At 38.4% G+C, this 26,413-nt stretch overlaps 2 non-coding genes across 2 annotated transcripts; one reads left to right on the plus strand and one right to left on the minus strand.

Moving 5' to 3' along the window:
* Positions 1–4,154: 4,154 nt before the first annotated feature.
* On the minus strand, positions 4,155–4,261 carry LOC147929546 (small nucleolar RNA R71). Its single transcript, XR_015579006.1, has one exon. It is a non-coding gene; the product is annotated as a small nucleolar RNA R71 (small nucleolar RNA).
* A 6,174-nt stretch (positions 4,262–10,435) lies between these two features.
* LOC147929547 (small nucleolar RNA R71) lies at positions 10,436–10,542 on the plus strand. The gene has a single exon (XR_015579019.1). It is a non-coding gene; the product is annotated as a small nucleolar RNA R71 (small nucleolar RNA).
* The last annotated feature ends 15,871 nt before the right edge of the window (positions 10,543–26,413 follow it).

The raw sequence follows: 26,413 nt of genomic DNA on the forward strand, positions 1-26,413 counted from the left end.
TTTAGGAGAAAGGGGTGCCCAGGCTCACTGAGTAATCTTAGATTACTCATGATATTATTTTGTTTTGCAGGAAGCCTAAGTGAGTCTAGAGCTGGAGCAAACATTAGGGTGCCAGATAGAGTTTTCTTGTGTTCTTTGTAAAACCCTATATTTTTATAAGCGATTTGTGACAAGTTATCTGACTATCTTTATATATTGCTTTAATGATTACAAAGAACACAAGAAAACCCTATCTGGCATCCTAATGTTTGCTCCAGCTCTAGACTCACTTAGGCTTCCTGCAAGACAAAATAATATCATGAGTAATCTAAGATTACTCAGTGAGCATGGGCACCCCTTTCTCCTAAACAGGATTCTACTTCCCAACCCGACTACCTCAGCAAGCAAGGAAAACAAGCAAGGCAAACTAGCAACCAAGTAATCAAAGCAACGCAACAGAAACAAAGCGGAAGCAACAAATAACAAACAAGCGAGAGAACTTAGAACGACACGACTCTACTCGGACGAACTATCCTCGCTAAACACAGAGAAAGATGACTAGAGGTACAAGGACTGCTCATAGGCATGCTCACTTGGACATAATAGACTCTTAACTCTTACACAACTCGCAAGGACGACTAGAATAAAACAAGGGACGCTTGAAATACCCTAGACTCCTTCACCTATGGGCCCTCGATAATCTGTTCCATTCCACAACACTTCCCATGCTGAAACCACAAAAGTAACCAGCATGAGCCCCCAAAGGTTACATCGTCATGTAACGGTCACGCTAGTAGCTAGCTAGCCGTGACATTGTCCCGCGCGAGTGGTCATCGGGAACTCTCGCGAAACAGAAACGCATTTGGAACAGAAGATCGACATCACTATTCTAGCTAAGACTCGAGAAAAAAATTCAAGAGACTTCGCTAAAATACTTACAACAACTCAAGCAAGAAATCAAGCAAAACAAGCAAGGAATTTCAAGCAAGAGAACATGCAAAAATCAACAAGCAACGAGGATGATAAGTCAAGCAACTTATGATCATTCTACATGCATGCAACCGATTTATACAACTTAAGCAAATTAATGCAACAAGTTCTTTTACGCATGCAAGCCAGTTTGATTTAACCGTTTAAATCCTTTATGTCCAATTAAGCATGCAACTAACCTCAACCAAATTATGCAATAAAAATTGCAAGTAAATTTTACCAATTTACTTCATGCATGCAACCGATTTTATGCAAGAAATATTGCAAGTTAAACCTTCACAATTTAACCATGCATGCAATCTCTTTATCCAAATTTTAAGTACTCCAATTACTTAACATTCACCCAAGTTCATTTTCTCATGGTGATTCCTAGCTCAAATTCTATGTCCATTTAAACATGAACCTAGCATTAATCCTACCATATTTCGCATGCATCAAATTAAACCGATTCTAACATGAATCTAGTCTACATGCAACACGCAAATGGTGGCCGCAAGGATCTAAAGATCCATGCAGCACCACACACAATTACCGTAGAACTCACCCTTACACAACCGATGATGACCGGTGATGTTCACATATTTTACCGTGTTTTCCCTTAATATATTCACATCTTTTGCATCCTTTTCTATCCTTTTTGACCATTATTGCATAGTTTTAGGATTGTTCTTGCATTAGAGTGTAGTTGCATTGCATTTGCATCTTTTCTTGCATAAACAGGTGATTTTGGAGCCTAAGGAGCATGGAAGCAATGCTGAGGAAAAGTGAAGCAATCATGAGGAGAAATCAAAGGAGTTAAGGCTGGAGAACCAAGGTCCGGAGTCCAACTCGACTGCCCACTCGACCAGACACTCGACCGTGTGCTGAGAGTGACTCGACTGAGTGGAAGGAGCACAATAAAACCCAACTCGACCGGTCACTCTACCGAGCACCGGGTCGAGTTGGCCGAGCCGCCTGGCTATTTTGTCTTTTAGCATTTTTAGGGCGTCCTCTACTTTTTCTATTTAAAGGCCTTGTACCCTGCAGCCACCAAGAGTCTAGCTTTTTAGATAGTCAAAAACCTAGTTTTTATCCTTTTGGGAATTATTCCTTCTGCACTTTTATTTTTAGATCTTGTACCTCTTTGAAGGAGAAAAACATAAGATTCTTGGATTTTGTTGGTTCCATAACTTTCCAGATATTAAGAATTCGTGCTTGATTCCTTCTTCAATATTGTAGATCTTTGCTTTATCATTCTAGTGATGCAAGTTTCAGTATTTTCTGGGTTTATTACTTTGTTGTTCATCATGTGTTCTTGTGAGTAGTTGCTTAGGATCTTGAGGATGGGTTAGGCTGGGTTGTGTTTGAGGTTTGTTTGATTTGGTCAAGCTTGATTGTTGTAGATCTCTTCTAGGCTAGATGTTCTTAATGCTGGTCCTATAACCGAGAGGGTAGGATCTGATCTCAAGTATCTTCGCATCACACCAATGTCTAAGGAGCATAGATAAGGCTAGATCTAGAGACTATCATTAGGATTGCTAAGAGATTAGAAGTCTTGTTTGGTATTTGACATATTGCTTAATGCTTGCTTGTGTAGATTCTTTACTTTGTGAGAACAAGTCTAGAGATGCATGAGTTTGATTGTTTCTTGCCATGAGAGTGGATTAAACATGTCTTAGAAATATATGTCTAGAGATTAGCTCAAGTTGTTTGAGATTTGTTGACCAAGTTAGATGACCTCAATCATTAGTCCAGCCCATGAATCCCTCCTCAAGACCTTCCTTGTTTATTGATTTCCTAGCCTAAATCCTATTGTTTGATCGTTGTTTGATTTGCTTTTGTATTGCTCTGTTTTTCTTGCATTGCTCTGTTTTCCGGATTTGTCCAGCTCGACCCTGCACTCGATCTACACTCGATCGAGTGCTTCCTCGAGTTCATCCCCAGAATTCTTGTTTATGCTTTGTAGTTGTCCTGTCTTGTTTCCTGTTTCATTTTAGTTGCATTTCTGCTGCATTCACTTAGTGTCCTGTTCATTACTTGTCTTGCATTTAGTTCATTACTTGCATTATCATAGTTCTATTTCTGTTCTTGGTTCATCATAGCTTTGATTAGTCTGTTCTCTTTACATTTAGCATCTATCTTAGTAGTTTTTACTTTCTGCATTTTACATTTGTGTCAATAGGATTGTTAGTGACAAACATCCTTTACATTTGGCTTGACTTAGACATTTATGCACATCCTGATTGCTTGCAAACTCTCAGATTGGATTGACACCTCTTATACTACAACTGCATAAGGGGGAATTGAAACACCCTGCCATCCATTCATTTCATATCTCACCATTCCATACATTCATCATCCATACCACAAAAATATATGTGTTTCAATTTGGCGTTGTTGCCCATTTGAGTGTTTATTTGTGACAATTAGGGTTTATATTAGTCTAAGATTAAGTTCATTTATCCCCTTGTTCTCTATTGATCTTGATTCTTCTACTGCTTGTTTGTGATTGAGTTTCAGGTACCAACTCGACCTTCAACTTGACCGTCACTCGGCCGAGTGAGTGCTCGAGTCCGTGATCGAGTCAGAAGCCGAATACAAATAGACCTCACCTCCCAATCGACTCGACCATCCACTCGAGCCTGCCTCGACCGAGTGCATGTCCGAGTCTGTACTCGAGTCTGTTGATGCAAACAAGATCCAAGGGTTATCACAATCTTCAGAGACTCTTTGATCACATCAATCGACCACCAAGGGACCTAAGATAGTAGAGAACAAGAATCAATCAGGAACAAGAACAACAAGTGCTAATGGAGCAACAAGATCAACAAGCTCCAAGGGGAAGGAACATTGGTGTTGGGGATGCACCTAACACACACAACCAAAGAGATGGTATTGTGCCTCCTGCAGTTGCTAATAATAATTATGAAATCAAGAGTGGATTGATCTCCATGATACAAGCCAACAAATTTCATGGGTTGCCAATGGAGGATCCTCTAGATCACCTTGATGAGTTTGACAAGATATGTGGACTCACAAAAATCAATGGAGTGAGTGAAGATGGCTTCAAGTTAAGGCTATTCCCATTTTCCCTTGGAGACAAAGCTCATCTCTGGGAGAAGACTCTTCCTACTGGAGCAATAACCACATGGGATGCATGCAAGAAAGCTTTTCTGGCCAAGTTCTTCTCCAATGCAAGGACTGCTAGGTTGAGGAATGAAATCTCAGGTTTTGCACAGAGAAATAATGAAAGTTTTTGTGAGGCATGGGAGAGATTTAAAGGATTCCAAACTCAATGTCCCCACCATGGATTCAGCAATGAGTCTTTGCTCAGAACTTTGTACAGAGGAGTTCTACCCAAGATTAGAATGCTTCTTGACACAGCTTCAAATGGCAACTTCCTCAACAAGAATGTGGAAGAAGGATGGGAATTGGTTGAGAACCTTGCTCAGTCAGATGGTAATTATAATGAAGATTATGATAGATGAAACACATTATTTTGTTGGTTATGGTGATGATGTATGGAATGATGACTTATGAATGAATGGATGGCAGGGTGTTTCAATTCCCCTTATGCAATTGTAGTATAAGAGGTGTCAATCCAATCTGAGTGTTTGTGAAAAATCAAGATGTGCATATGAGTCTAAGTCAAGCCAGATGTAAAGGTTTTTTGTCACTAACAATCCTATGATGAAATGGAAAGTGCAGAAAGTAAAACTACAAGAACTAGGAGCTAAATGCAAATGGAACAGAGTGATTATGACAAACAAAAATAGAAACTATGGAAATGCAAGTATTGAACTAATGCAGGGTAAGTAATGAACAGGATACTAAATGAATGCAACTAGGGTGAAACAGGACAAACACAAATCATAAACACAAGTTCTGGGTTGGAACTCGAGCAAGCACTCGATCGAGTGCTAATCGAGTGCAGGGTCGAGCTGGACAAATACGCAAAACAGAGCAACACAAGAAAAACAGAGCAATACCAAAACGAATCAAACAACGATAAAACAACAGGATTTAAGCTAAGAAATCAATAAACAAGAAAGGTCTTGAGGAGGGATTCATGGGCTGGACTATGATTGAGGTCATCTAACTTGGTCAACAAATATCAAACAACTTGAGCTTATCTCTAGACATATATTTCTAAGACATGTTTAATCCACTCTCATGGCAAGAAACAATCAAACTCATGCATCTCTAGACTTATTCTCACAAAGTAAAGAATCTACACAAGCAGGCATTAAGCAATATGTCAAAAATCAAACAAGACTTCTAATCGCTTAGCAAGCCTAATGATAGTCTCCAGATCTAGCCTTATCTATGCTCCTTAGACATTGGTGTGATGCTAAGAGGCTTGAAATCAGATCCTACCCTCTCAGGTATATGATCAGCATTAAGAACATCTAACCTAGAAGAGATCTACAACAATCAAGCTTGACCAAATCAAACAAACCTCAAACACAACCCAGCCTAACCCATCCTCAAAATCCTAAACAACTACTCACAAGCATACATGATGAACAATAAAGTCATAAACCCAGAAAATACTGAAACTTGCATCATTAGAAAGATAAATCAAAGATCTACAATATTGAAGAAAGAACCAAACTCAAATTCTCAATACTAAGAAAGTTATGAAACCAACAATATTGAAGAATTTAGTCTTTTTCTCCTTTTAAAAGAAGTACAAGATCTAAGAAAATAAAAGTGCAAAAGGAATAATTCTAAAAAATGTAAAAACTAGGTTTTTGACTCTCTAAAAAGCTGGGCTCTTTTTGTGGCTGCAGGTACAAGCCCTTATATAGAAAAAGTAGTGGAAGCCCTAAAAACGCTAAAAGACAAAATAGTCAGGCGGCTCGACCAACTCGACCTGGTGCTCGGTCGAGTGACCGGTCGAGTCGGCTCCTCTTGTGCTCCTCCCACTCGGTCGAGTCCCTCTCAGCACACGGTCGAGTGTCTGGTCGAGTGGGCAGTCGAGTTGGACTCCGAACCTTGGTTCTTCAACCTTAGCTCTCTTGCTTTCTCCTCATGATTGCTTCACTTCTCCTCAGCATTGCTTCCATGCTCCTTAAGCTCCAAAATCACCTGTTTATGCATGAAAAGATGCAAATGCAATGCAACTAAACTCTAATGCAAGAACAGTCCTAAAGCTATGCAATAATGGTCAAAATGGATAGCAAAAGATGCAAAAGATGTGAATATATTAAGGGAAAATAGGGTAAAATATATGAACATCAACACCCCCAAACTTAGTCTTTGTTTGCCCTCAAGCAAATAATCAAGACATAAGTAGGTAGGTAAGGGTTGAAAGTGGGATCTCAGCTCCTAAAGCTTGCAAATAGACCACCTTTAGCATTCTTCTAAAGCTCAATCCATTTTTATGAGAGAACCTTGATATTGATAAGCCCCACTCTAAAGAGAGACCATCTTCTTACTCTTAAGACATAAAAGCATCTTGCTATACTCTTCTTTTTCTTTCTTTATTTTCTTTGACTGAAACCATCTTTAAACAATATCATACTTTCCATTCTTTCACTAGACTTTGATTTTACTTAAAAACATTCCCCTCCTAAAGACTCTAACTTTTTCTTTCTCTTTTCCTCTTTTCTTTTCTTTCTTTTTCAAACAACCAAATCCCAAACCCAACAATGAAATCACCTAGTCCTATCTAGTTTGGAAAATGCAAACTAGAACTACACAAGGCATTATTCTTGTCAGTTCAAACCTAACATTTTCTACCAAGCTCAATCCCAAAAAGGCCTCACACACTCAAGAATAAACATGGCTTGAAAGAAGGGTTGGTTAGGGGTATTGGAAACTGATTTTAATGATTCAATCAGCTACTTGGATCAACAAGAGTGGTAAAGAGGAGAAAGATGATCCAAAAATGTATATGATATCCATGAGTTTAAAGCAATGCACACATTGATATTTAGCAGTCAATATTAAGCTTTTATAAGTAGGAAATGGTGTCAAATCACAACATGCTTCAATTTAGACCAAATGCAATGCAGGAATTCAAGACTTGGTTCAATCTTATGCTTCTAACCACTCAACTAGCATCAAAGTACTATTAACTTGGGCATTGATCCTAGTCTAGTGAATCAAGCAAACTAACAAGGCAAAGCTCATCATAGATCCCTAATGCAAATAATATACAATCCTACATGAAACATGCTAAACAAGATCCTAATATGCAATGCAAACTACATGAACACTCTTTTTTTATAAAGATTTTTGCAAAAAAAATCAATTTTTTAGGGTTTTTCTATGCCTTAGATGCTATGCAAGTATTAACATGATGATGCTAAAAATTTGAAATAAGAAAACAAAACACAACATCAAATGCTATCTCAAACCCTTCCCCAAACTTAAATCACACAGTCCTCTGTGTGAAAGAAATTTGTAAGAGGATTCAAAATCAAAAACAAAACACAACATCAAATGCTATGGTATTTACAAGGGAAGGTGATAGTGGTACCTCAAGGATTGGAGAAGAAACTGTCCACATCCTCTTGCATGATGTCAAAGGTGTAATTGGGGTCTTGTTGATGACTTGGAGGTGGAGATTGGGGCAGCTCGACGATGGGAATCGACCGGGGCTCGGTCGAGTACGTGCTCGAGTGGGGCGTCGAGTGGTTCTTCCAGCTTCTCCTCTTGATTGTAGGCGATCATCAAAACGTTCCATGGAGCTTGCAGCCGCTTGTTGAGACTTCCTTGTAATCCTTGAAGACATTTTCGAATAGAACTGAAGGGAATAGACTCAAAGCTTAAGTTTAATAGGTTAGTGACCCAAAAACTTAAAAGAGCTAAGCTTGAGCAAAAGATGAACTTTGAGAAAGATTTTAAAACTTGATTTTAGTTGTTTTGAGCAAATGAGAGAGTGTGAGAGACATAGGATCGTGTAAGGCTTTATTTAAAGAAGCTAAGGGGGCAAGGAGACAAGGGTGGAGCGTCCATACCATTCAAATTTGAAATGAGAATCTTTGACCTGCTTTTTGCTGCCACTCGACCCCACACTCGACCAGCACGTGGTCGAGCTCCTTGACCAAAGTTTGAAATTTCAAAATTTTTCTTCTTGTTCTTCCCTCCACTCGATCATTCTGGAGAAATGAGAATCGAGTGGGCCTTAGTTCTTTGCCAACTCGGTCGAGTACCTCTCGTGGGCTGGTCGAGTGGGCTTGCGAATCTCCTTCCCCAAGTCCAAATCTCTCCATACCCATCTACACTTTTTCATTGAAAGGCCTGCCCAACACAAACATAAAAAAAAAACACATCAAAACTACTAAGAAAATAAAGCATATTTACAAAGGATACCTTAGGGACTTCCTCCCTAGTGAGCTTGTTTAGAGTCACTAAGCTTGACTTTGGCTGCCTTCTTAGGCTTTGTTTAGATACCAAGGAGGTGATGAAATCCTCCCTGGCACTTCTTGATCACTGTGAGTCTGATCCTTGATCACCTCACCCTTAACACACAAACCATATTTCTTCTTGATTTTGAGCCTTGGTCTTGCTTTCCTCAAAGACCTCTTGTTTAGCTTGACTTGGAGATCCTTAACCATACCAGTCAACTCTTGAACTGACATCTTAAGCTTTTCCACAGAATCTTCTTGAAGAGGGAGATTGTCCTTTGGAGTTGCCACTTCACTTAAACCTTCATGACCACCTTTGTCCTTGATAGTAAAAGGTTGATCATCAATGGTAGGAAGGTTGGTTGGGTTATAGATGTTAAACTTCATAGCTATATCCTCAGAAATGTTCAAGGTCACAAGACCTTCCTTAACATCAATAACAGCTCCAACTGTGGCTAAGAATGGCCTCCCAAGGATGATAGGATCTTCAGGTTCCTTGTCCATCTCCAATACCACAAAATCTGTATGAACCCTTGCTCTTCCTATCTTGACTGGAATATTCTCCAATTTGCCAATCACATCTCTGTTTGAACCATCAGCTAGGCATATATGAAGGTTGGTGGACTTGAAGTCAGTGTGCCCAAGCTTTTGTGCTATAGAATAGGGCATCACACTGATAGATGCTCCCAAGTCACATAAACACTGGTTGTAGTGAAGATAGCTAAGTGTGCAAGGCAGATAGAATGGACCTGGATCCTTAAGCTTAATTGGGATGATTACTCGTCCAAGGTCTTCAAGATCCTTCTCATCTTGAGCTTGAGCCTTCTTCTTTGATAAATCAAGCAAAAAATCCTTATAGAGAGGATATGGATCATACTGTTCCAAGGCAGGTCCTCTCTCTTCTTCTTGGTAAGCAATGATGATCTCTTGTATGGCCATCACTTCTTCTTGTTTCTCAATCACAACCTCTTCCTTCAAAGCCTTCTCTTCCTTTTGTTGCAAAGTCAACATTTGTTTTTTCTCAATGATTTCCCTTAATTCCTTAAGCTTCTGTGCCTTGAAACGTCCTGGGAATGGTAGAGGCGGTTTGTAAGCAGGAGGGATGTACTTAGCAGGCTTGACAGCTTCTGACTCTTCAGCTCGATCGGCCACTCGAACACTCACTCGGTCGAGTGCATGCTCGAGCACCTGGTCGAGTGAAATACCAGAGTCAGTCTGCTTTGCACAAACTTCACTCTGAGCTTCAAGAAATGACCAATCCTTCCCAACTTGAACTTCACTGTCCTCAGTGACTTCCTCTTCAAAGATACGAATGGCTTTGGCAGTAAACTCCCTTGGGTTTTGAACTGCTTTTCGAGGGAGTTGGGTGGGTTTTTGGAGCTGAAGTAGATGCTATATTGCTCTCCATATACTTCACTCATGAGTTAAGACCTTCAAACTTCATATTGAGATCATTATATTGTGATGTTAACCTTTGATTCAGCTCAGCAAACTATTTGGCTTCCTCAATTTTCCCATTGGTTTGCCCAATCAACAGCTGTTGTATCATTGCTCTTAGGTCTTGTTCTTGGCCTTGGTAAGTCTGAAACCCTGATGGGGGACACAATTGGGGCTGGAACACTTGTTGTTGCTGCTTGGGTGCATAGTTGTGCTGTTGTTGAGGCTAAGGAGGTGGATAGACTTGGTCTTGAGGATTGGCTACATTGGTGCTCCTATACGAGAGGTTGTTCTGCTTGAATCCTCCACCTTGGTTGTAGCCTTTGTATCCTCCTCCTTGGTTCTGCATATAACACAACTCAGCAAACTCCCTATCTCCTTCTTGGACTGGAGCTTCTTCTTCACCAATGAAGTGAATGATTTTTGACTGGCTTAGGAGAATCTTGTCAAGCTTCTCATTGACCATCTTTAAATCCTGCTTGTATTTGTCCTCTTGATCAGTGGAGGGGATCCTCATGGTTCTACCATAATCTTCATTATAATTACCATCTGACTGAGCAAGATTCTCAACCAATTCCCATCCTTCTTCCACATTCTTGTTGAGGAAGTTGCCATTTGAAGCTGTATCAAGAAGCATTCTTATCTTGGGAAGCACTCCTCTATACAAAGTGCTTAGAAGGGACTCATTGCTGAAGCCATGGTGAGGACACTGAGTTTGGAATCCTTTAAACCTCTCCCAAGCTTCACAAAAACTCTCATTATTCCTTTGAGCAAACCCAGAAATTTCATTCCTCAACCTAGCAGTCCTTGCATTGGAGAAGAACTTGGCCAGAAAAGCTTTCTTGCATGCATCCCATGTGGTTATAGCTCCAGTAGGAAGGGTCTTCTCCCATAGATGAGCTTTGTCTCCAAGGGAAAATGGGAATAGCCTTAACTTGAAGCCATCTTCACTTACTCCATTGATTTTTGTGAGTCCACATATTCTGTCAAACTCATCAAGGTGATCTACAGGATCCTCCATTGGCAACCCATGAAATTTGTTGGCTTGTATCATGGAGATCAATCCACTCTTTATTTCATAATTATTATTGGCCATAGCAGGAGGCACAATACCAGCTCTTTGGTTGTGTATGTTAGGTGCATCCCCAGCACCAATGTGTCTAGGTCTATGATCATGGTGATCTTGCTGCTCCATGACTACTTGTTCTTCTTGTTCTTGAACTACTCTTCTTTGCTTATGTCTCAAATCCTTTTGTAGCCTATGGATGTTGTCAATAGGCCTTTGAAGACTGTCTTTGCCTTTTGACCTTGTGTGCATCAACAAACTCGACTACAGACTCGAACAGGTACGAGGTCGAGCGCAGGCTCGAGTGGGTGGTCGAGTCGACTGGGAAGTGATGGCTATTTGGATCCGACTTCTGACTCGATCAAGTGCTCGATCACGGCTCGGTCGAGTGGTGGTCGAGTGGGTGGTCGAGTGGGTACCTGAAACTAAAGACAGCCAAGCAAAAGAAGATTCGAGTTCAGTAACGTCACAAGTGTATAAACGAACTTAATCTTAGACTAATAATGATCCTAAATGTCACAAAACAAATTCAAATCGGCAACGACGCCAAATTGAAACACATTATTTTGTTGGTTGTGGTGATGATGTATGGAATGATGACTTATGAATGAATGGATGGCAGGGTGTTTCAATTCCCCTTATGCAGTTGTAGTATAAGAGGTGTCAATCCAATCTGAGTGTTTGTGAAAAATCAAGATGTGCATATGAGTCTAAGTCAAGCTAGATGTAAAGGTTTTTTGTCACTAACAATCCTATGATGAAATGGAAAGTGCAGAAAGTAAAACTACAAGAACTAGGAGCTAAATGCAAATGGAACAGAGTGATTATGACAAACAGAAATAGAAACTATGGAAATGCAAGTATTGAACTAATGCAGGGTAAGTAATGAACAGGATACTAAATGAATGCAACTAGGGTGAAACAGGACAAACACAAATCATAAACACAAGTTCTGGGTTGGAACTCGAGCAAGCACTCGATCGAGTGCTGATCGAGTGCAGGGTCGTGATGGATAAATACGCAAAACAGAGCAACACAAGAAAAACAGGGCAATACCAAAACGAATCAAACAATGATCAAACAACAGGATTTAAGCTAATAAATCAATAAACAAGAAAGGTCTTGAGGAGGGATTCATGGGCTGGACTATGATTGAGGTCATCTAACTTGGTCAACAAATATCAAACAACTTGAGCTAATCTCTAGACATATATTTCTAAGACATATTTAATCCACTCTCATGGCAAGAAACAATCAAACTCATGCATCTCTAGACTTGGTCTCACAAAGTAAAGAATCTACACAAGCAGGCATTAAGCAATATGTCAAAAATCAAACAAGACTTCTAATCTCTTAGCAAGCCTAATGATAGTCTCCAGATCTAGCCTTATCTATGCTCCTTAGACATTGGTGTGATGCTAAGAGGCTTGAAATCAGATCCTACCCTCTCAGATATAGGATCAGCATTAAGAACATCTAGCCTAGAAGAGATCTACAACAATCAAACTTGACCAAATCAAACAAACCTCAAACACAACCCAGCCTAACCCACCCTCAAGATCCTAAGCAACTACTCACAAACATACATGATGAACAATAAAGTCATAAACCCAGAAAATACTGAAACTTGCATCATTAGAAAGATAAATCAAAGATCTACAATATTGAAGAAAGAACCAAACTCAAATTCTCAATATTAAGAACGTTATGAAACCAACAATATTGAATAATTTAGTCTTTTTCTCCTTTTAAAAGAAGTACAAGATCTAAGAAAATAAAAGTGCAAAAGGAATAATTCTAAAAAAGGTAAAAACTAGGTTTTTGACTCTCTAAAAAGCTGGGCTCTTTTTGTGGCTGCAGGTACAAGCCCTTATATAGAAAAAGTAGTGGAAGCCCTAAAAACACTAAAAGACAAAATAGCCAGGCGGCTCGACCAACTCGACCTGGTGCTCGGTCGAGTGACCGGTCGAGTCGGCTCCTCTTGTGCTCCTCCCACTCGGTCGAGTCCCTCTCAGCACACGGTCGAGTGTCTGGTCGAGTGGGCAGTCAAGTTGGATTCCGGACCTTGGTTCTTCAGCCTTAGCTCTCTTGCTTTCTCCTCATGATTGCTTCAGTTCTCCTCAGCATTGCTTCCATGCTCCTTAAGCTCCAAAATCACCTGTTTATGCATGAAAAGAAGCAAATGCAATGCAACTAAACTCTAATGCAAGAACAGTCCTAAAGCTATGCAATAATGGTCAAAATGGATAGCAAAAGATGCAAAAGATGTGAATATATTAAGAGAAAACAGGATAAAATATATGAACATCAATAGAACCATAAGGATCACCTCCACTGATCAAGAGGACAAGTACAAGAAGGATTTAAAGATGGTCAATGAGAAGCTTGACAAGATTCTCCTAAGCCAATCAAAAACCATTCACTTCAGTGGTGCAGAAGAAGCTCCAGTCCAAGAAGGAGATAGGGAGTTTGCTGAGTTGTGTTATATGCAGAACCAAGGAGGAGGATACAAAGGCTACAACCAAGGTGGAGGATTCAAGCAGAACAACCTCTCTTATAGGAGCACCAATGTAGCCAACCCTCAAGACCAAGTCTATCCACCTCCTCAGCCTCAACAACAGAACAACTATGCACCCAAGCAGCAGCAATAAGTGTTCCAGCCCCAATTGTGTCCCCCACCAGGGTTTCAGACTAACTAAGGCCATGAACAAGACCTAAGAGCAATGATACAACAGCTGTTGATTGGGCAAACCAATGGGAAGATTGAGGCAGCAAACAGAATTGTTGAGCTGAACAAGAGGATAGAAGATATTTAAAGTGAACTTCATGCCAAGTTTGACACACTGACTTCCAGGATTATGACTATGGAAAATCAACAAGCTTCTGCCGCAAAGCATGACCATCACAAGGGCAAAGCTATTGTGCAAGCTACTGAATTTACCAATGCTATCAATCTTCGCAGTGGAAGAGTCTTACCAACACGACTAGGAGCACATCCCAACACTGAGGACAGTGGGATTCAGGAGGGGGAGGGTTTCCAACACGAAGAGACTCAGAATGAAAACACCGTTGAATTCGACGCACCACTCGACCACTCACTCGACCACTCACTCGACCGAGTAGGTGGTCGAGTACCCGATCGAGCAGCTTCTCAGGAGAAAATCAATCCAGTTACCTCCAAAGAAAAAGAAGTCCGGTTCATTCCTCCTCCTTACAAGCCTCCACTACCTTTCCCAGGAAGATTTAAGAAACAGATGGTTGAAAAATACAAGGCATTGTTTGACAAACAAGTTAGAGAGATTGAGCTTAGGATGCCTTTGTGATGATCCCTCCTTACCAAAAATTCTTGAAAGATGCTGTGATGGAAAGGATCAAAGAAGTTCAAGGGATGGTGATTCTCAGCCATGAGTGTAGTGCCATAATCCAAAAGCAAGTGAACCCTCAAAAGCTAAGAGATCCTGGTTCCTTTACTCTACCTTGCTCTATAGGGCCCTTAACCTTCAATAGATGCCTTTGTGATTTGGGAGCCTCAGTAAGCCTAATGCCTCTATCAGTTGCTAAACGCCTAGGGTTTACAAGGTATAAGCCATGCAACATCTCCCTGATCTTAGCTGATAGATCAATAAGATTACCACATGGTGTTTTGGAAGATCTACCAGTTAGAGTTGGAGCAGTGGAAGTCCCAACAGACTTTGTAGTCTTGGAAATGGATGAAGAACCAAAAGATCTTTTGATCTTGGGGAGACCTTTCCTGGCTACAGCAGGAGCAATAATTGATGTGAGACAAGGGAAGATTGATCTCAACTTGGGAGAGGACCTCAGAATGATATTTGACATTGTAGAGGCTATGAAGAAACCAACAATTGGAGGACAAGTCTTTTGGGTTGAAGAGTTGGACAAATTATCAGGAGAATTGATGGAAGAGCTAGCAGAACAAGATCATCTTAGAACTGTTTTGACCAAAAGTGGAGGGGAAGGGTTCATCCATAAAGAAACCAAGGCCTATGAAGATATACTGGACTCTTGTGGAGAATCACACCATCCAGAGGTTTTTGAGAGGTTACCAGCATTAAGAGAGGAATTCTGGTCAGTTCAAACAGCAAATACGGATAGCTCGACCACCTACTCGAGCATACACTCGACCGAGCACCAACACTACTCGACCGAGTGCACTGCCGAGTCCTCCACAGACGACTGGTCTGAACTGAAAGCACCAAAAGTAGAGCTAAAACCTCTCCCATCTGGGCTAAGGTACGTTTTTTTAGGTGAGAACTCTACTTATCATGTGATAGTAAATGCTAACTTGGGTAGGGAAGAGCTTGATTTGCTAGTTGTTGAGCTAAGAAAGTTTAGAAAAGCTATTGGTTATACTTTGGATGACATTAAAGGAATTTCACCTAGTCTCTGCATGCATAGAATCCACCTTGAATTTGAATCCTACTCTAGTATTGAACCTCAAAGAAGGCTTAACCCCAACCTAAAGGAAGTAGTCAAAAAAGAGATTCTAAAATTGCTTGGAGCTGGTGTGATCTATCCTATTTCTGATAGTACTTGGGTCTCACCAGTCCACTGTGTCCCTAAAAAAGGAGGAACCACTGTAATAAAGAATGATCGTGATGAGTTAATTCCCACTAGAACCATAACAGGACATAGAATGTGCATTGATTATAGGAAGCTTAATTCTTGTACTAGGAAAGATCATTTTCCTCTTCCATTTATTGATCAAATGTTGGAAAGATTAGCCAATCATACCCATTACTGTTTCTTGGATGGATATTCTGGATTTTTCCAAATTCCTATTCATCCCAATGATCAAGAGAAGACAACATTCACATGTCCATATGGTACCTTTGCATATAGGAGGATGCCATTTGGATTATGTAATGCTCCAGCTACCTTTCAAAGGTGCATGATGTCAATCTTCTCTGATCTTATTGAGGATGTGGTTGAAGTTTTTATGGATGACTTCTCTGTCTATGGAGATTCCTTTTCTTCTTGTCTTACTAATCTATGCAGGGTTTTAAAGAGATGTGAGGAGACAAATCTAGTCTTGAATTGGGAAAAGTGTCACTTCATGGTTGAAGAATGTATAGTTCTTGGTCATAAGATTTCAGAGAAGGGTATTGAAGTTGACAAAGCAAAAATTGAAGTCATGGTTCAACTTCAACCACCAAAAACAGTCAAGGACATAAGAAGCTTTCTTGGTCATGCTGGATTTTATAGAAGGTTCATCAAGGATTTCTCAAAGATAGCTAGGCCATTGACAAGGTTGCTTTGCAAGGAGACTGAGTTCAACTTTGATGAAGATTGCTTGAAGGCTTTCAAGGAGATCAAGGCTGCTTTGATATCAGCTCCAATAGTCCAAGCTCCAAACTGGGATCTTCCATTTGAGATTATGTGTGATGCTTCAGACTTTGCAGTAGGAGCAGTTCTGGGACAAAAGAAAGATAAGAAGCTGCATGTTATTCACTATGCAAGTAGGACCTTGGATGAAACTCAAGGAAGATATTCAACAACAGAGAAAGAGCTTCTAGCAGTGGTCTTTGTCTTTGAAAAATTCAGAAGTTACTTAGTAGAGTCCAAGGTAATTGTGTACACTGATCATGCTGCTTTGAGGCACATCTACTCAAAGAAGGACACAAAACCAAGGTTGTTGAGATGGATTTTGCTTCTCCAAGAGTTTGACATGGAAATAGTTGATAAGAAAGGGATAGAGAATGGAGTAGCTGATCATTTGTCCAGAATGAGGATAGAGGAGGAGATTCCAATCGATGATTCAATGCCTGAGGAGAAACTGATGCAAATTGGGACAACTCGGCCTCCAACTCGCCCGCCTACTCGAACAAGCACTCGGCCAAGTATGTTTGGGCACTCGATCGAGCAGGATGAGATGGAGGAGTGGATGGCACTTGAAAGTGAAGATCTACCTTGGTATGCTGATATAGTCAATTACAAGGTGTGTGAAGAAATCCCAGCAGACATGGACCCTTATAAGAAGAAAAAGCTCTTCAAGGACATCAATGGATACTATTGGGATGAACCTTACTTATACAAAAAGGGATCAGATGGGCTGTTTAGGAGATGCATAGCAGAAAATGAAGTTGAAGGAGTGCTAGGGCATTGTAATGGTTCTACTTATGGAGGCCATTTTGCAACTTTCAAGACAGCCCAGAAAGTCCTACAAGTTGGTTTATGGTGGCCTACATTATTCAAGGACACTCACAAGTTCATCACAAAGTGTGATGCTTGCCAAAGAATGGGGAATATCACAAGAAGGAATGAGTTGTCCCAAAATCCAATTCTTGAAGTTGAGATATTTGATGTGTGGGGAATGGATTTCATGGGACCTTTTAATCCTCCTTCAAATGGGAATGTCTACATATTAGTGGCAGTGGACTATGTCTCCAAGTGGGTAGAGGCTATTGCCAGCCCTACTAATGATCACAAAGTGGTTCTTAAACTTTTTAAGACCATAATCTTCCCAAGGTATGGAATTCCAAGGGTTGTGATTAGTGATGGAGGAACACACTCCATCGACAAGATATTTGAAGGAATGCTAAGGAAGTATGGAGTTAAACACAAGGTGTCTACAGCCTACCACCCTCAAACAAGTGGGCAATTTGAAGTGTCAAACAAACAAATCAAGGCCATTCTATCAAGAATAGTAGGAGCAACTAGAAAGGATTGGTCTAGTATACTTGATGAAACACTTTGGGCCTATAGAACAGCTTTCAAGACACCTATAGGAAGAACCCCATTCCAAATGGTCTATGGCAAGTCTTGCCATCTCCCAGTTGAAGTTGAGTACAAAGCCCTATGGGCAATCAAACTTTTGAAATTGGATCTAGAGACAGCGCAAGCTAAGAGAAGCCTTGAATTGCATGAGCTTGAGGAAATCAGATTGGAAGCTTATGAAAACTCCAAAATCTATAAGGAAAGAACTAAAGCCTTCCATGATAAGAAGATTCTCATCAAAGACCTACAGGCTGGAGAGCAAGCTTTGCTTTACAATTCAAGACTCAAGTTATTCCCTGGGAAGTTGAAAAGTAGATGGGGAGGCCCTTTTGAGATAAAGGAGATCCTACCATTTGGAGCTGTCACACTTCTCAACAAGGATGGTAGTGAGTTCACAGTCAATGGTCAGAGAGTTAAGAAGTATTTGGGAGAAAAGGAAACACCTGGGAAGTGCACAATGCTTCTCCAGGATGCTCCTCAAGCCTAAAAAGGCATTAAAAGTCAAGCTTAGTGACTTTAAACAAACTCACTAGGGAGGAAGTCCTTAAGGTATCTCTGTTTATATTGCTTAGGATTTGTTTTGGTATTTTGATTTGTGTTTTGGTGTTTTCATGGTCAGGGAAGCAAGGGAGTTTAATTGGAAGAAGAAAAGGAGATTCGCAGTCCAGCTCGACCCCCCCCCCACTCGAGCACGTACTTGACCGAGTCCCAGTCGGTCCCCATCGTCGAGCTGCCCCAATCACCTTCTCCAAGTCACCAACCAGACCCCAACTACACATTTGACAGCATGAATGAGGATGTGGACAGCTTCTTCTCCAATCCTTGAGGTACCACTATCACCTTCACTTGTAAATATCATAGCATTTGATGTTGTGTTTTGTTTTTGGTCTTGAATCCTCTTACAAATTTCTTTCACGCAGAGGACTGTGTGATTTAAGTTTGGGGGAGGGTTTGAGATAGCATTTGACATTGTGTTTTGTTTTCTTATTTCAAATGTTTAGCATAATCATGTTAGTATTTGCATAGCATCTAAGGCATAGAAAAACCCTAAAAATTTGAAATTTTTTTGCAAAAATCTTTATAAAAAAAAAAGTGTTCATGTAGTTTGCATTGCATAATAGCATCTTGTTTAGCATGTTTCATGTAGGACTGTTAATTATTTGCATTAGGGATCTATGATGAGTTTTGCCTTGTTAGCTTGTTTAATCCACTAAACTAGGATCAATGCCCAAGTTAATAGTACTTTGATGCTAGTTGAGTAGTTAGAAGCATAAGATTGAACCAAGCCTTGAATTCCTGCATTGCATTTGGTCTAAATTGAAGCATGTTGTGATTTGATGCCATTTCCTATTTATATGAACCTAATATTGACTTGTAATTATCAGTTTGTGTATTGCTTTAAACTCATGGATACCATATACATATTTGGATCATCTTTCTCCTTTTTACCACTCTTGTTGATCCAAGTAGCTGATTGAATCATTAAAATCAGTTTCCAGTACCCTTAACCAACCCTTCTTTCAAGTCATGTTTATTCTTGAGTGTGTAAAACCTATTTTGGGATTGAGCTTGGTAGAAAGTGTTAGGTTTGAACTGACAAGAATATTGCCTTGTGTAGTTCTAGTTTGCATTTTCCAAACTAGATAAGACTAGGTGATTTCACTGTTGGGTTTGGGATTTGGTTGTTTGAAAAAGAAAGAAAAGAAAAGAGGAAAAGAGAAAGAAAAGGTTGGAGTCTTTATGAGGGAAATGTGTTTAAGTAAAATCAAAGTCTAGTGAAAGAATGGGAAGTATGATATTGTTTAAAGATGGTTTCAGTCAAAGAAAAGAAAGAAAGAAAAAGAAGAGTATAGCAAAATGCTTTTATGTCTTAAGAATAAGAAGAAAAGAGAACCATAGCAAATAAGTAAGAATCTCCCATTCCACTAGAAAGATCAAATAAGAAACCTTTCCTAAGGCTTGAAAACAAAAGAGAAAAGGGTATTTGAGAAGAGAAGAAGATAAATGGTAGAACTAGGATCATTTGGGCTTAGAATGATAGGATCAAACACTTGGGTTACTTTTGGGTAGACAAGGTTTTGTTCTTGTATGTGTCTAAGTGTTCTTACCTTTAGCATTCTTCTAAAACTCAATCCATTTTTTATGAGAGAACCTTGATATTGATAAGCCCCACTCTAAACAGAGACCATCATTGTCTCTAAACCTTTATTTCCAAGCCAAATGAGTTTAAAACATTGCATAAGATTGATCCATATTCTTGATTAAATGAATGTTAAGGGAATAGTTGATTTGAATGCATGTGGACATCTAAGGCTCAAATCAGTAAAGGTTGTGATAGGTTTGTCTAAAGTCTTTAAGTATAGCCCATTCAACTTGCATCATAGTACTAGTAACTTGGACATTGATTCTATCTGGTTTATTTGCAAGCTTTAAGAGCTGAGATCCCACTTTCAACCCTCACCTACCTTCTTATGTCTTGTTTATTTGCTTGAGGGCAAGCAAAGACTAAGTTTGGGGGTGTTGATGTTCACATATTTTACCCTGTTTTCCTTTAATATATTCACATCTTTTGCATCCTTTGCTATCCTTTTTGACCATTATTGCATAGTTTTAGGATTGTTCTTGCATTAGAGTGTAGTTGCATTGCATTTGCATCTTTTCTTGCATAAACAGGTGATTTTGGAGCCTAAGGAGCATGGAAGCAATGCTGAGGAGAAGTGAAGCAATCATGAGGAGAAAGCAAAGGAGTTAAGGCTGGAGAACCAAGGTCCGGAGTCCAACTCGACCAGACACTCGACCGTGTGCTGAGAGTGACTTGACCGAGTGGAAGGAGCACAAGAAAACCCAACTCGACCGGTCACTCGACCGAGCACCGGGTCGAGTTGGCCGAGCCGCCTGGCTATTTTGTCTTTTAGCATTTTTAGGGCTTCCACTACTTTTTCTATTTAAAGGCCTTGTACCCTGCAGCCACCAAGAGTCCAGCTTTTTAGATAGTCAAAAACCTAGTTTTTACTCTTTTGGGAATTATTCCTTTTGCACTTTTATTTTTAGATCTTGTACCTCCTTGAAGGAGAAAAACATAAGATTCTTGGATTTTGTTGGTTCCATAACTTTAAAGATATTAAGAATTCATGTTTGATTCCTTCTTCAATATTGTAGATCTTTGCTTTATCTTTCTAGTGATGCAAGTTTCGGTATTTTCTGGGTTTATTACTTTGTTGTTCATCATGTGTTCTTGTGAGTAGTTTCTTAGGATCTTGAGGATGGGTTAGGATGGGTTGTGTTTGAGGTTTGTTTGATTTGGTCAAGCTTGATTGTTGTAGATCTCTTCTAGGCTAGATGTTCTTAATGCTGGTCCTGTAACCGAGAGGGTAGGATCTGATCTCAAGCATCTTAGCATCACACCAATGTCTAAGGAGCATAGATAAGGCTAGATCTAGAAACTATCATTAGGTTTGCTAAGAGATTAGAAGTCTTGTTTGGTATTTGACATATTGCTTAATGCCTGCTTGTGTAGATTCTTTACTTTGTGAGAACAAGTCTAGAGATGCATGAGTTTGATTGTTTCGTGCTATGAGAGTGGATTAAACATGTCTTAGAAATATATGTCTAGAGATTAGCTCAAGTTGTTTGAGATTTGTTGAGCAAGTTAGATGACCTCAATCATTAGTCCAGCCCATGAATCCCTCCTCAAGACCTTCCTTGTTTATTGATTCTCTAGCTTAAATCCTGTTGTTTGATCGTTGTTTGATTTGCTTTTATATTGCTCTGTTTTTCTTGCATTGCTCTGTTTTCCGGATTTGTCCAGCTCGACCCTGCACTCGATCTACACTCGATCGAGTGCTTGCTCGAGTTCATCCCCAGAATTCTTGTTTATGCTTTGTAGTTGTCCTGTCTTGTTTCCTGTTTCATTTTAGTTGCATTTCTACTGCATTCACTTAGTGTCCTGTTCATTACTTGTCTTGCATTTAGTTCATTACTTGCATTATCATAGTTCTATTTCTGTTCTTGGTTCATCATAGCTTTGATTAGTCTGTTCTCTTTACATTTAGCATCTATCTTAGTAGTTTTTACTTTCTGCATTTTACATTTCATCAATAGGATTGTTAGTGACAAACATCCTTTACATTTGGCTTGACTTAGACATTTATGCACATCTTGATAGCTTGCAAACTCTCAGATTGGATTGACACCTCTTATACTACAACTGCATAAGGGGAATTGAAACACCCTGCCATCCATTCATTTCATATCTCACCATTCCATACATTCATCATCCATACCACAAAAATATATGTGTTTCAACCGGACTCCACTGCACCACGGATCAGACAATCTTCTCCTTCGCGTCAAACAGTTTCCCGCTCTTCGTCTACTTTCGTCTACAACCACCGTTTGTTCTCGGCTTGTCCTCGACACAAACACCGTCTCCTTCTCGACTTGATTTTGACACCAACACCGTCTCCTTCTCGATGATCTCTCCTTTGTTTTTCTCTCGGTGCAAGCAATATCTTTCGATGATCTCTCTCTCTCTCTCGGCTTTGAGAGAACAAAGCTTTAGTGTTTTAGTGTTTGGGAGGAATGAGAGAAAATGAGAGAAAAACCACAAATGAAATCGCAAGCCCTCTATTTATAGGCTCAACTTCTCCTTCTTCTTCCTTAGTGCATTTTGACAAGTGGCGCTCTCTTTGTTTGCATGTGGCCCGTGGATTACACCGCCCAATCCCCTCGCAACATTCCATTTAAAAGACCAAAATTCTTTCTACATGTGTGCATGTAATCTGATTGGTCAGGTTTACAAAGGCACACGATTTCTTGCTTTCTCCGGCAAAACTCGTCCCTTCGTCCGACGCTCTCGACAGTTCTCGATATTTCTCGGTCTCGCTCAGACGCTCCTCTCGGTCATCGCTGGGACCCCATCGGCTCTCTCGGCAATACTCAGACAGTTCTCTCGGCTCCTCGGGTACTATCCGCTTAATACGTCTCGGTCGACTCGGGCAGTACGTCTTGGACAACACGGCCATCTCTCGGTCCGCTCAAATTTTCTCCAATTCCCTTCGGCGTTCGTCTGGTACGTCCGGTGCACGTACGTCCGGTACGGTACATGGTACATGGTACCATCGCCCATCTCTCGATCTGTCCAGAATTTCTCGGACATTTCTTCCGTAATTTTTCTACCTTTCTTCTTTACTTTCCTTTTATGTCCTTTTCAATCTTTCGGGCAGGGATTTTTATTTTTAAAAATTACCCGTTGATGAGGGTCACTACATTCTCAAAGTAAAAAGATATAAATTGTGGATAAGTAAACAATTTTAAGAAATAAACACATGGGCGTCTTTTACATGAGAGATAGAGCCACGACGGGATGCGCGTGACAAACCACGCGTTTCGAATCCATCTCTGTCAGTGAAAAGCAAAATGAAACAGTGTTTATGATTTGACACCAACGTCCCCATTTATTAATTTCTCTATTCAACTTCCATTATTTCTATTTCCATTCATATATAAATATATATAATATATCATTTTTTTAATGTATTTTGGCGAAAGAGATCTTTCCAGGCATATCTCACTGCTCATCGACCAAGTGCTCTATATATATACGTATATTTTAACTTTTCACAAAACTTTTCATCTATTTGGTTGTTTGGTTTATGACTTCAATAGACTTCGTATGATAAAAAGTGAGTTCAATTCTTGTTTAAGCTCGGTTTGCTATTAAAAGTAACTTAAGATTTAGATATGTGAAGATTTCGTATCTATATCCGGATTATATTAAAAAAAAAAGGAAAAACAGATTTCATCAAGAGTCCTTTGTACACAGCCAAATTTTGTACTATTTTTTTTTATATCAGTTTCTTATTTATTGTTATTCAATTATTTCTTTTAACTTCTTGGTTTGTCTGAATCCAAACATCACAAACATTTTTTTTTTCCAATAGCATAATTAAGGCCATAAGCTATTATTATTTAGCAAAATGTTATAAGAACTATATATTATCTAAAAGATAATAATATACATATGCATAAGATTTCTTATATAGCTTACATCCTAAAAGATCTTGAAATACATGGAAAAATTAATATTATATTCTTAAAAATATATGATGAATTTTAATGAAATATTTTATATATATTAGACACAAAAGAAAATATTTAAATGACATATTCAAATCGAATAATGTGTCTTTTAAAAATATTGAGGTTATGATTGGTGTCTTATTTCTGTTATGGTAAAGGGTAAACTTATACACATATATATATATATATATATATGTCATCAGTTGAGATAGTAAAAAATAAAAGATAAATGGTAAGAAATTTATGATACATAGTCATTAAGATTATAACTTAGAACCATCAACAGATTTAGTGGGTAAAACTAAAGTCCCTCTGTTATATAAAGAGTTTCATTTTGGCATTTTTACTTGTTACAAAAGAGTGTCATTTTATATTTTCGATGCAGTTTAAATTTTTTTTTCCCTATTTGAGCTTATTAATTGGAAAAAGAAAAATTTTAAATGTATTTATAAAGGGTAATATAAAATTGTATATAGATTTTCTTAATTTGTTTGCATTGTGTCAAAATGACATTCTTTAGGAAACAAAGAAAGTATATATAAAAATTTAATTTTTCTTTTCCGTAATTTAGATTTTTTCAAACTAATTACATAAATTACGCGATATGAGATAACGGTACGATAAATTTTAGTAATTTACTCATTAATTTGACCATTCAAACTCTTGTTTTAGTAATTTTTATAATTTAAAGCTTAATAAATTTTAAACAACTAAAATTTTTCTTTTTGTTAAAAGCAATCATCGATCACGGCGTAAACAACTAAAATTTCACTTATAAATATATCATCTTCTTGTTACTCATATTTCTTTACCGTTAAAAAACATATTTTACCACCTTATATCACTACATTTTCCCTATACACACACACACGTATGGACATGTATTTTTGGCTTTTGAGAACTCCATAGGAACGTAATACGGGGAACAGAGTTCCAGCATTTGGAAACTAAAGCCCTATCATACTACTACCATGGATCTATAGGGTTAAGCTTTTAAGACCTTTTTAATATTTTTGATTACACCAAGACTAATTATTTTTTAATATCATCTAAATGGTTAGGTTTTGTAGTGTTCCCTTTTGTAGCAAAATACAATTGTTCCATATATGGCAAAAGAGTGTAGACTCTTCACATGTCGTTATGATTCCCTTCCTTCCTTCTTGTATCTCTCTCAGGGTGCATTCATTTAATTATTATTTATTTTTTACATGGAGGATAATATAACTATAATTAATTAGCTAATAGTATTTTTATTTTTTATTAAAAACATGTAGTTACATTTTCCCAGCCAAAACAAAAGTTCTGATACAACACAAACGTAGACATGAATGTGTAGCGTACCCCTAATAAATGATAATAATAATAATAATAATAATAATAATTATTATTATTATTATTATTATTATTATTATTATTATTATTATTATTATTATTATTATTATTATTATTATTATTATTATTATTATTATTTTGAATGATACCAGATTATATATATAAGTTTCGAATACAACACATTTTGATCCTCATTACTGAGCTTTTTTTTTTAGGAGGGTCAAAATTGTAGAGAAGCTACACCAACACTTAGTACCTGAAAATTAACCAGGCTGAAAGTTTGCGAACCAATGGTAGAGATAGGTATCTTGACAGTATACCTGAGGAAGCTGATGAATGAGAATTTTTAGTATGAAGAAATATAATTTTTACTTGTTGTAGTACATTACGAAAAATTTAAGGTATATTTATACACATGTAAAAGTATATGTGAACAAAGCAACAAACATCATGTGAGAGATACCCAAACACACGACCTATACGCTCGACAAATAGATGTTTAGTGCTGTGTGAAACGACCAACATTACGAAAGAAGAGCTAGTAATCTACGGGATGACACAAAATTTAATATCAGCTAAACCAAAGTGCTCATAGGGCTTTGTATATAATATTCGCTTCGTTCTACCCATCTTGACTTAATATGATTCAAACTCTGGATAACAAAAAATTTACATTAGAGATTTAAGATCAGCTCAAGACTACTAGTTATTAAAACTTCTCCATTCTATAAAAATTGAAATATACATATCTGTATTTATACAAAAATAAATATGTGTTGTGTACATATTTTTTAAAAATACGTATTGATATTTAAAACACTACGAAGTAAAAAATCAATATATGAATTTTGAAATGATATTGTAATTTTATAAATGATTGTAAAGCTGATTTAGGAAGATTTTTTAAAAAAGAGAGATACATGATTGAGTCTCAAGCGGATAAATAAGAAATGTAGATTGTATATATCATGGATCAATTTTTGTTGGACATACTTTTTCTTTGTCAACTTGATTGCTCGTTTGAATTCGAATTCGATTTCATATTAAGTGGAAGATCACTTGTAACTATTAATGCAATTTTTAGTAAAACCTATAAATATATTTGGATGCATAAGTTGGTTCTCCCGTTTAGACCAAACAAAAAAAGAAGGTAATATAACTTTTGCTATTTTGGACTGTGGCTGAGCGAGTGATGTCGCGGATGAACAATTATAAGTATAACATTTTGGGTAAACTAAGTGATTAATCTTCGAAGAAATGAATTATATGTAATGACCCAACAGATAAGCATGCCAAGTGTATCGATCGGTTTTAACGCTTGGCATGGTGGAAGTTTTCATAGACTTCTTGAAAAACCAATTGCATCCAATTTTGGGATGCATGACTAATGACACTAAACATACATCCAACCTAGATAGGATAACCACATGCCACACATTTCTAGCAACCAAGCGAA

This window comes from Camelina sativa, chromosome 13 (assembly GCF_030686135.1).
Source record: "Camelina sativa cultivar CO46 ecotype springtype chromosome 13, ASM3068613v1".
Lineage (NCBI taxonomy): Eukaryota > Viridiplantae > Streptophyta > Magnoliopsida > Brassicales > Brassicaceae > Camelina > Camelina sativa.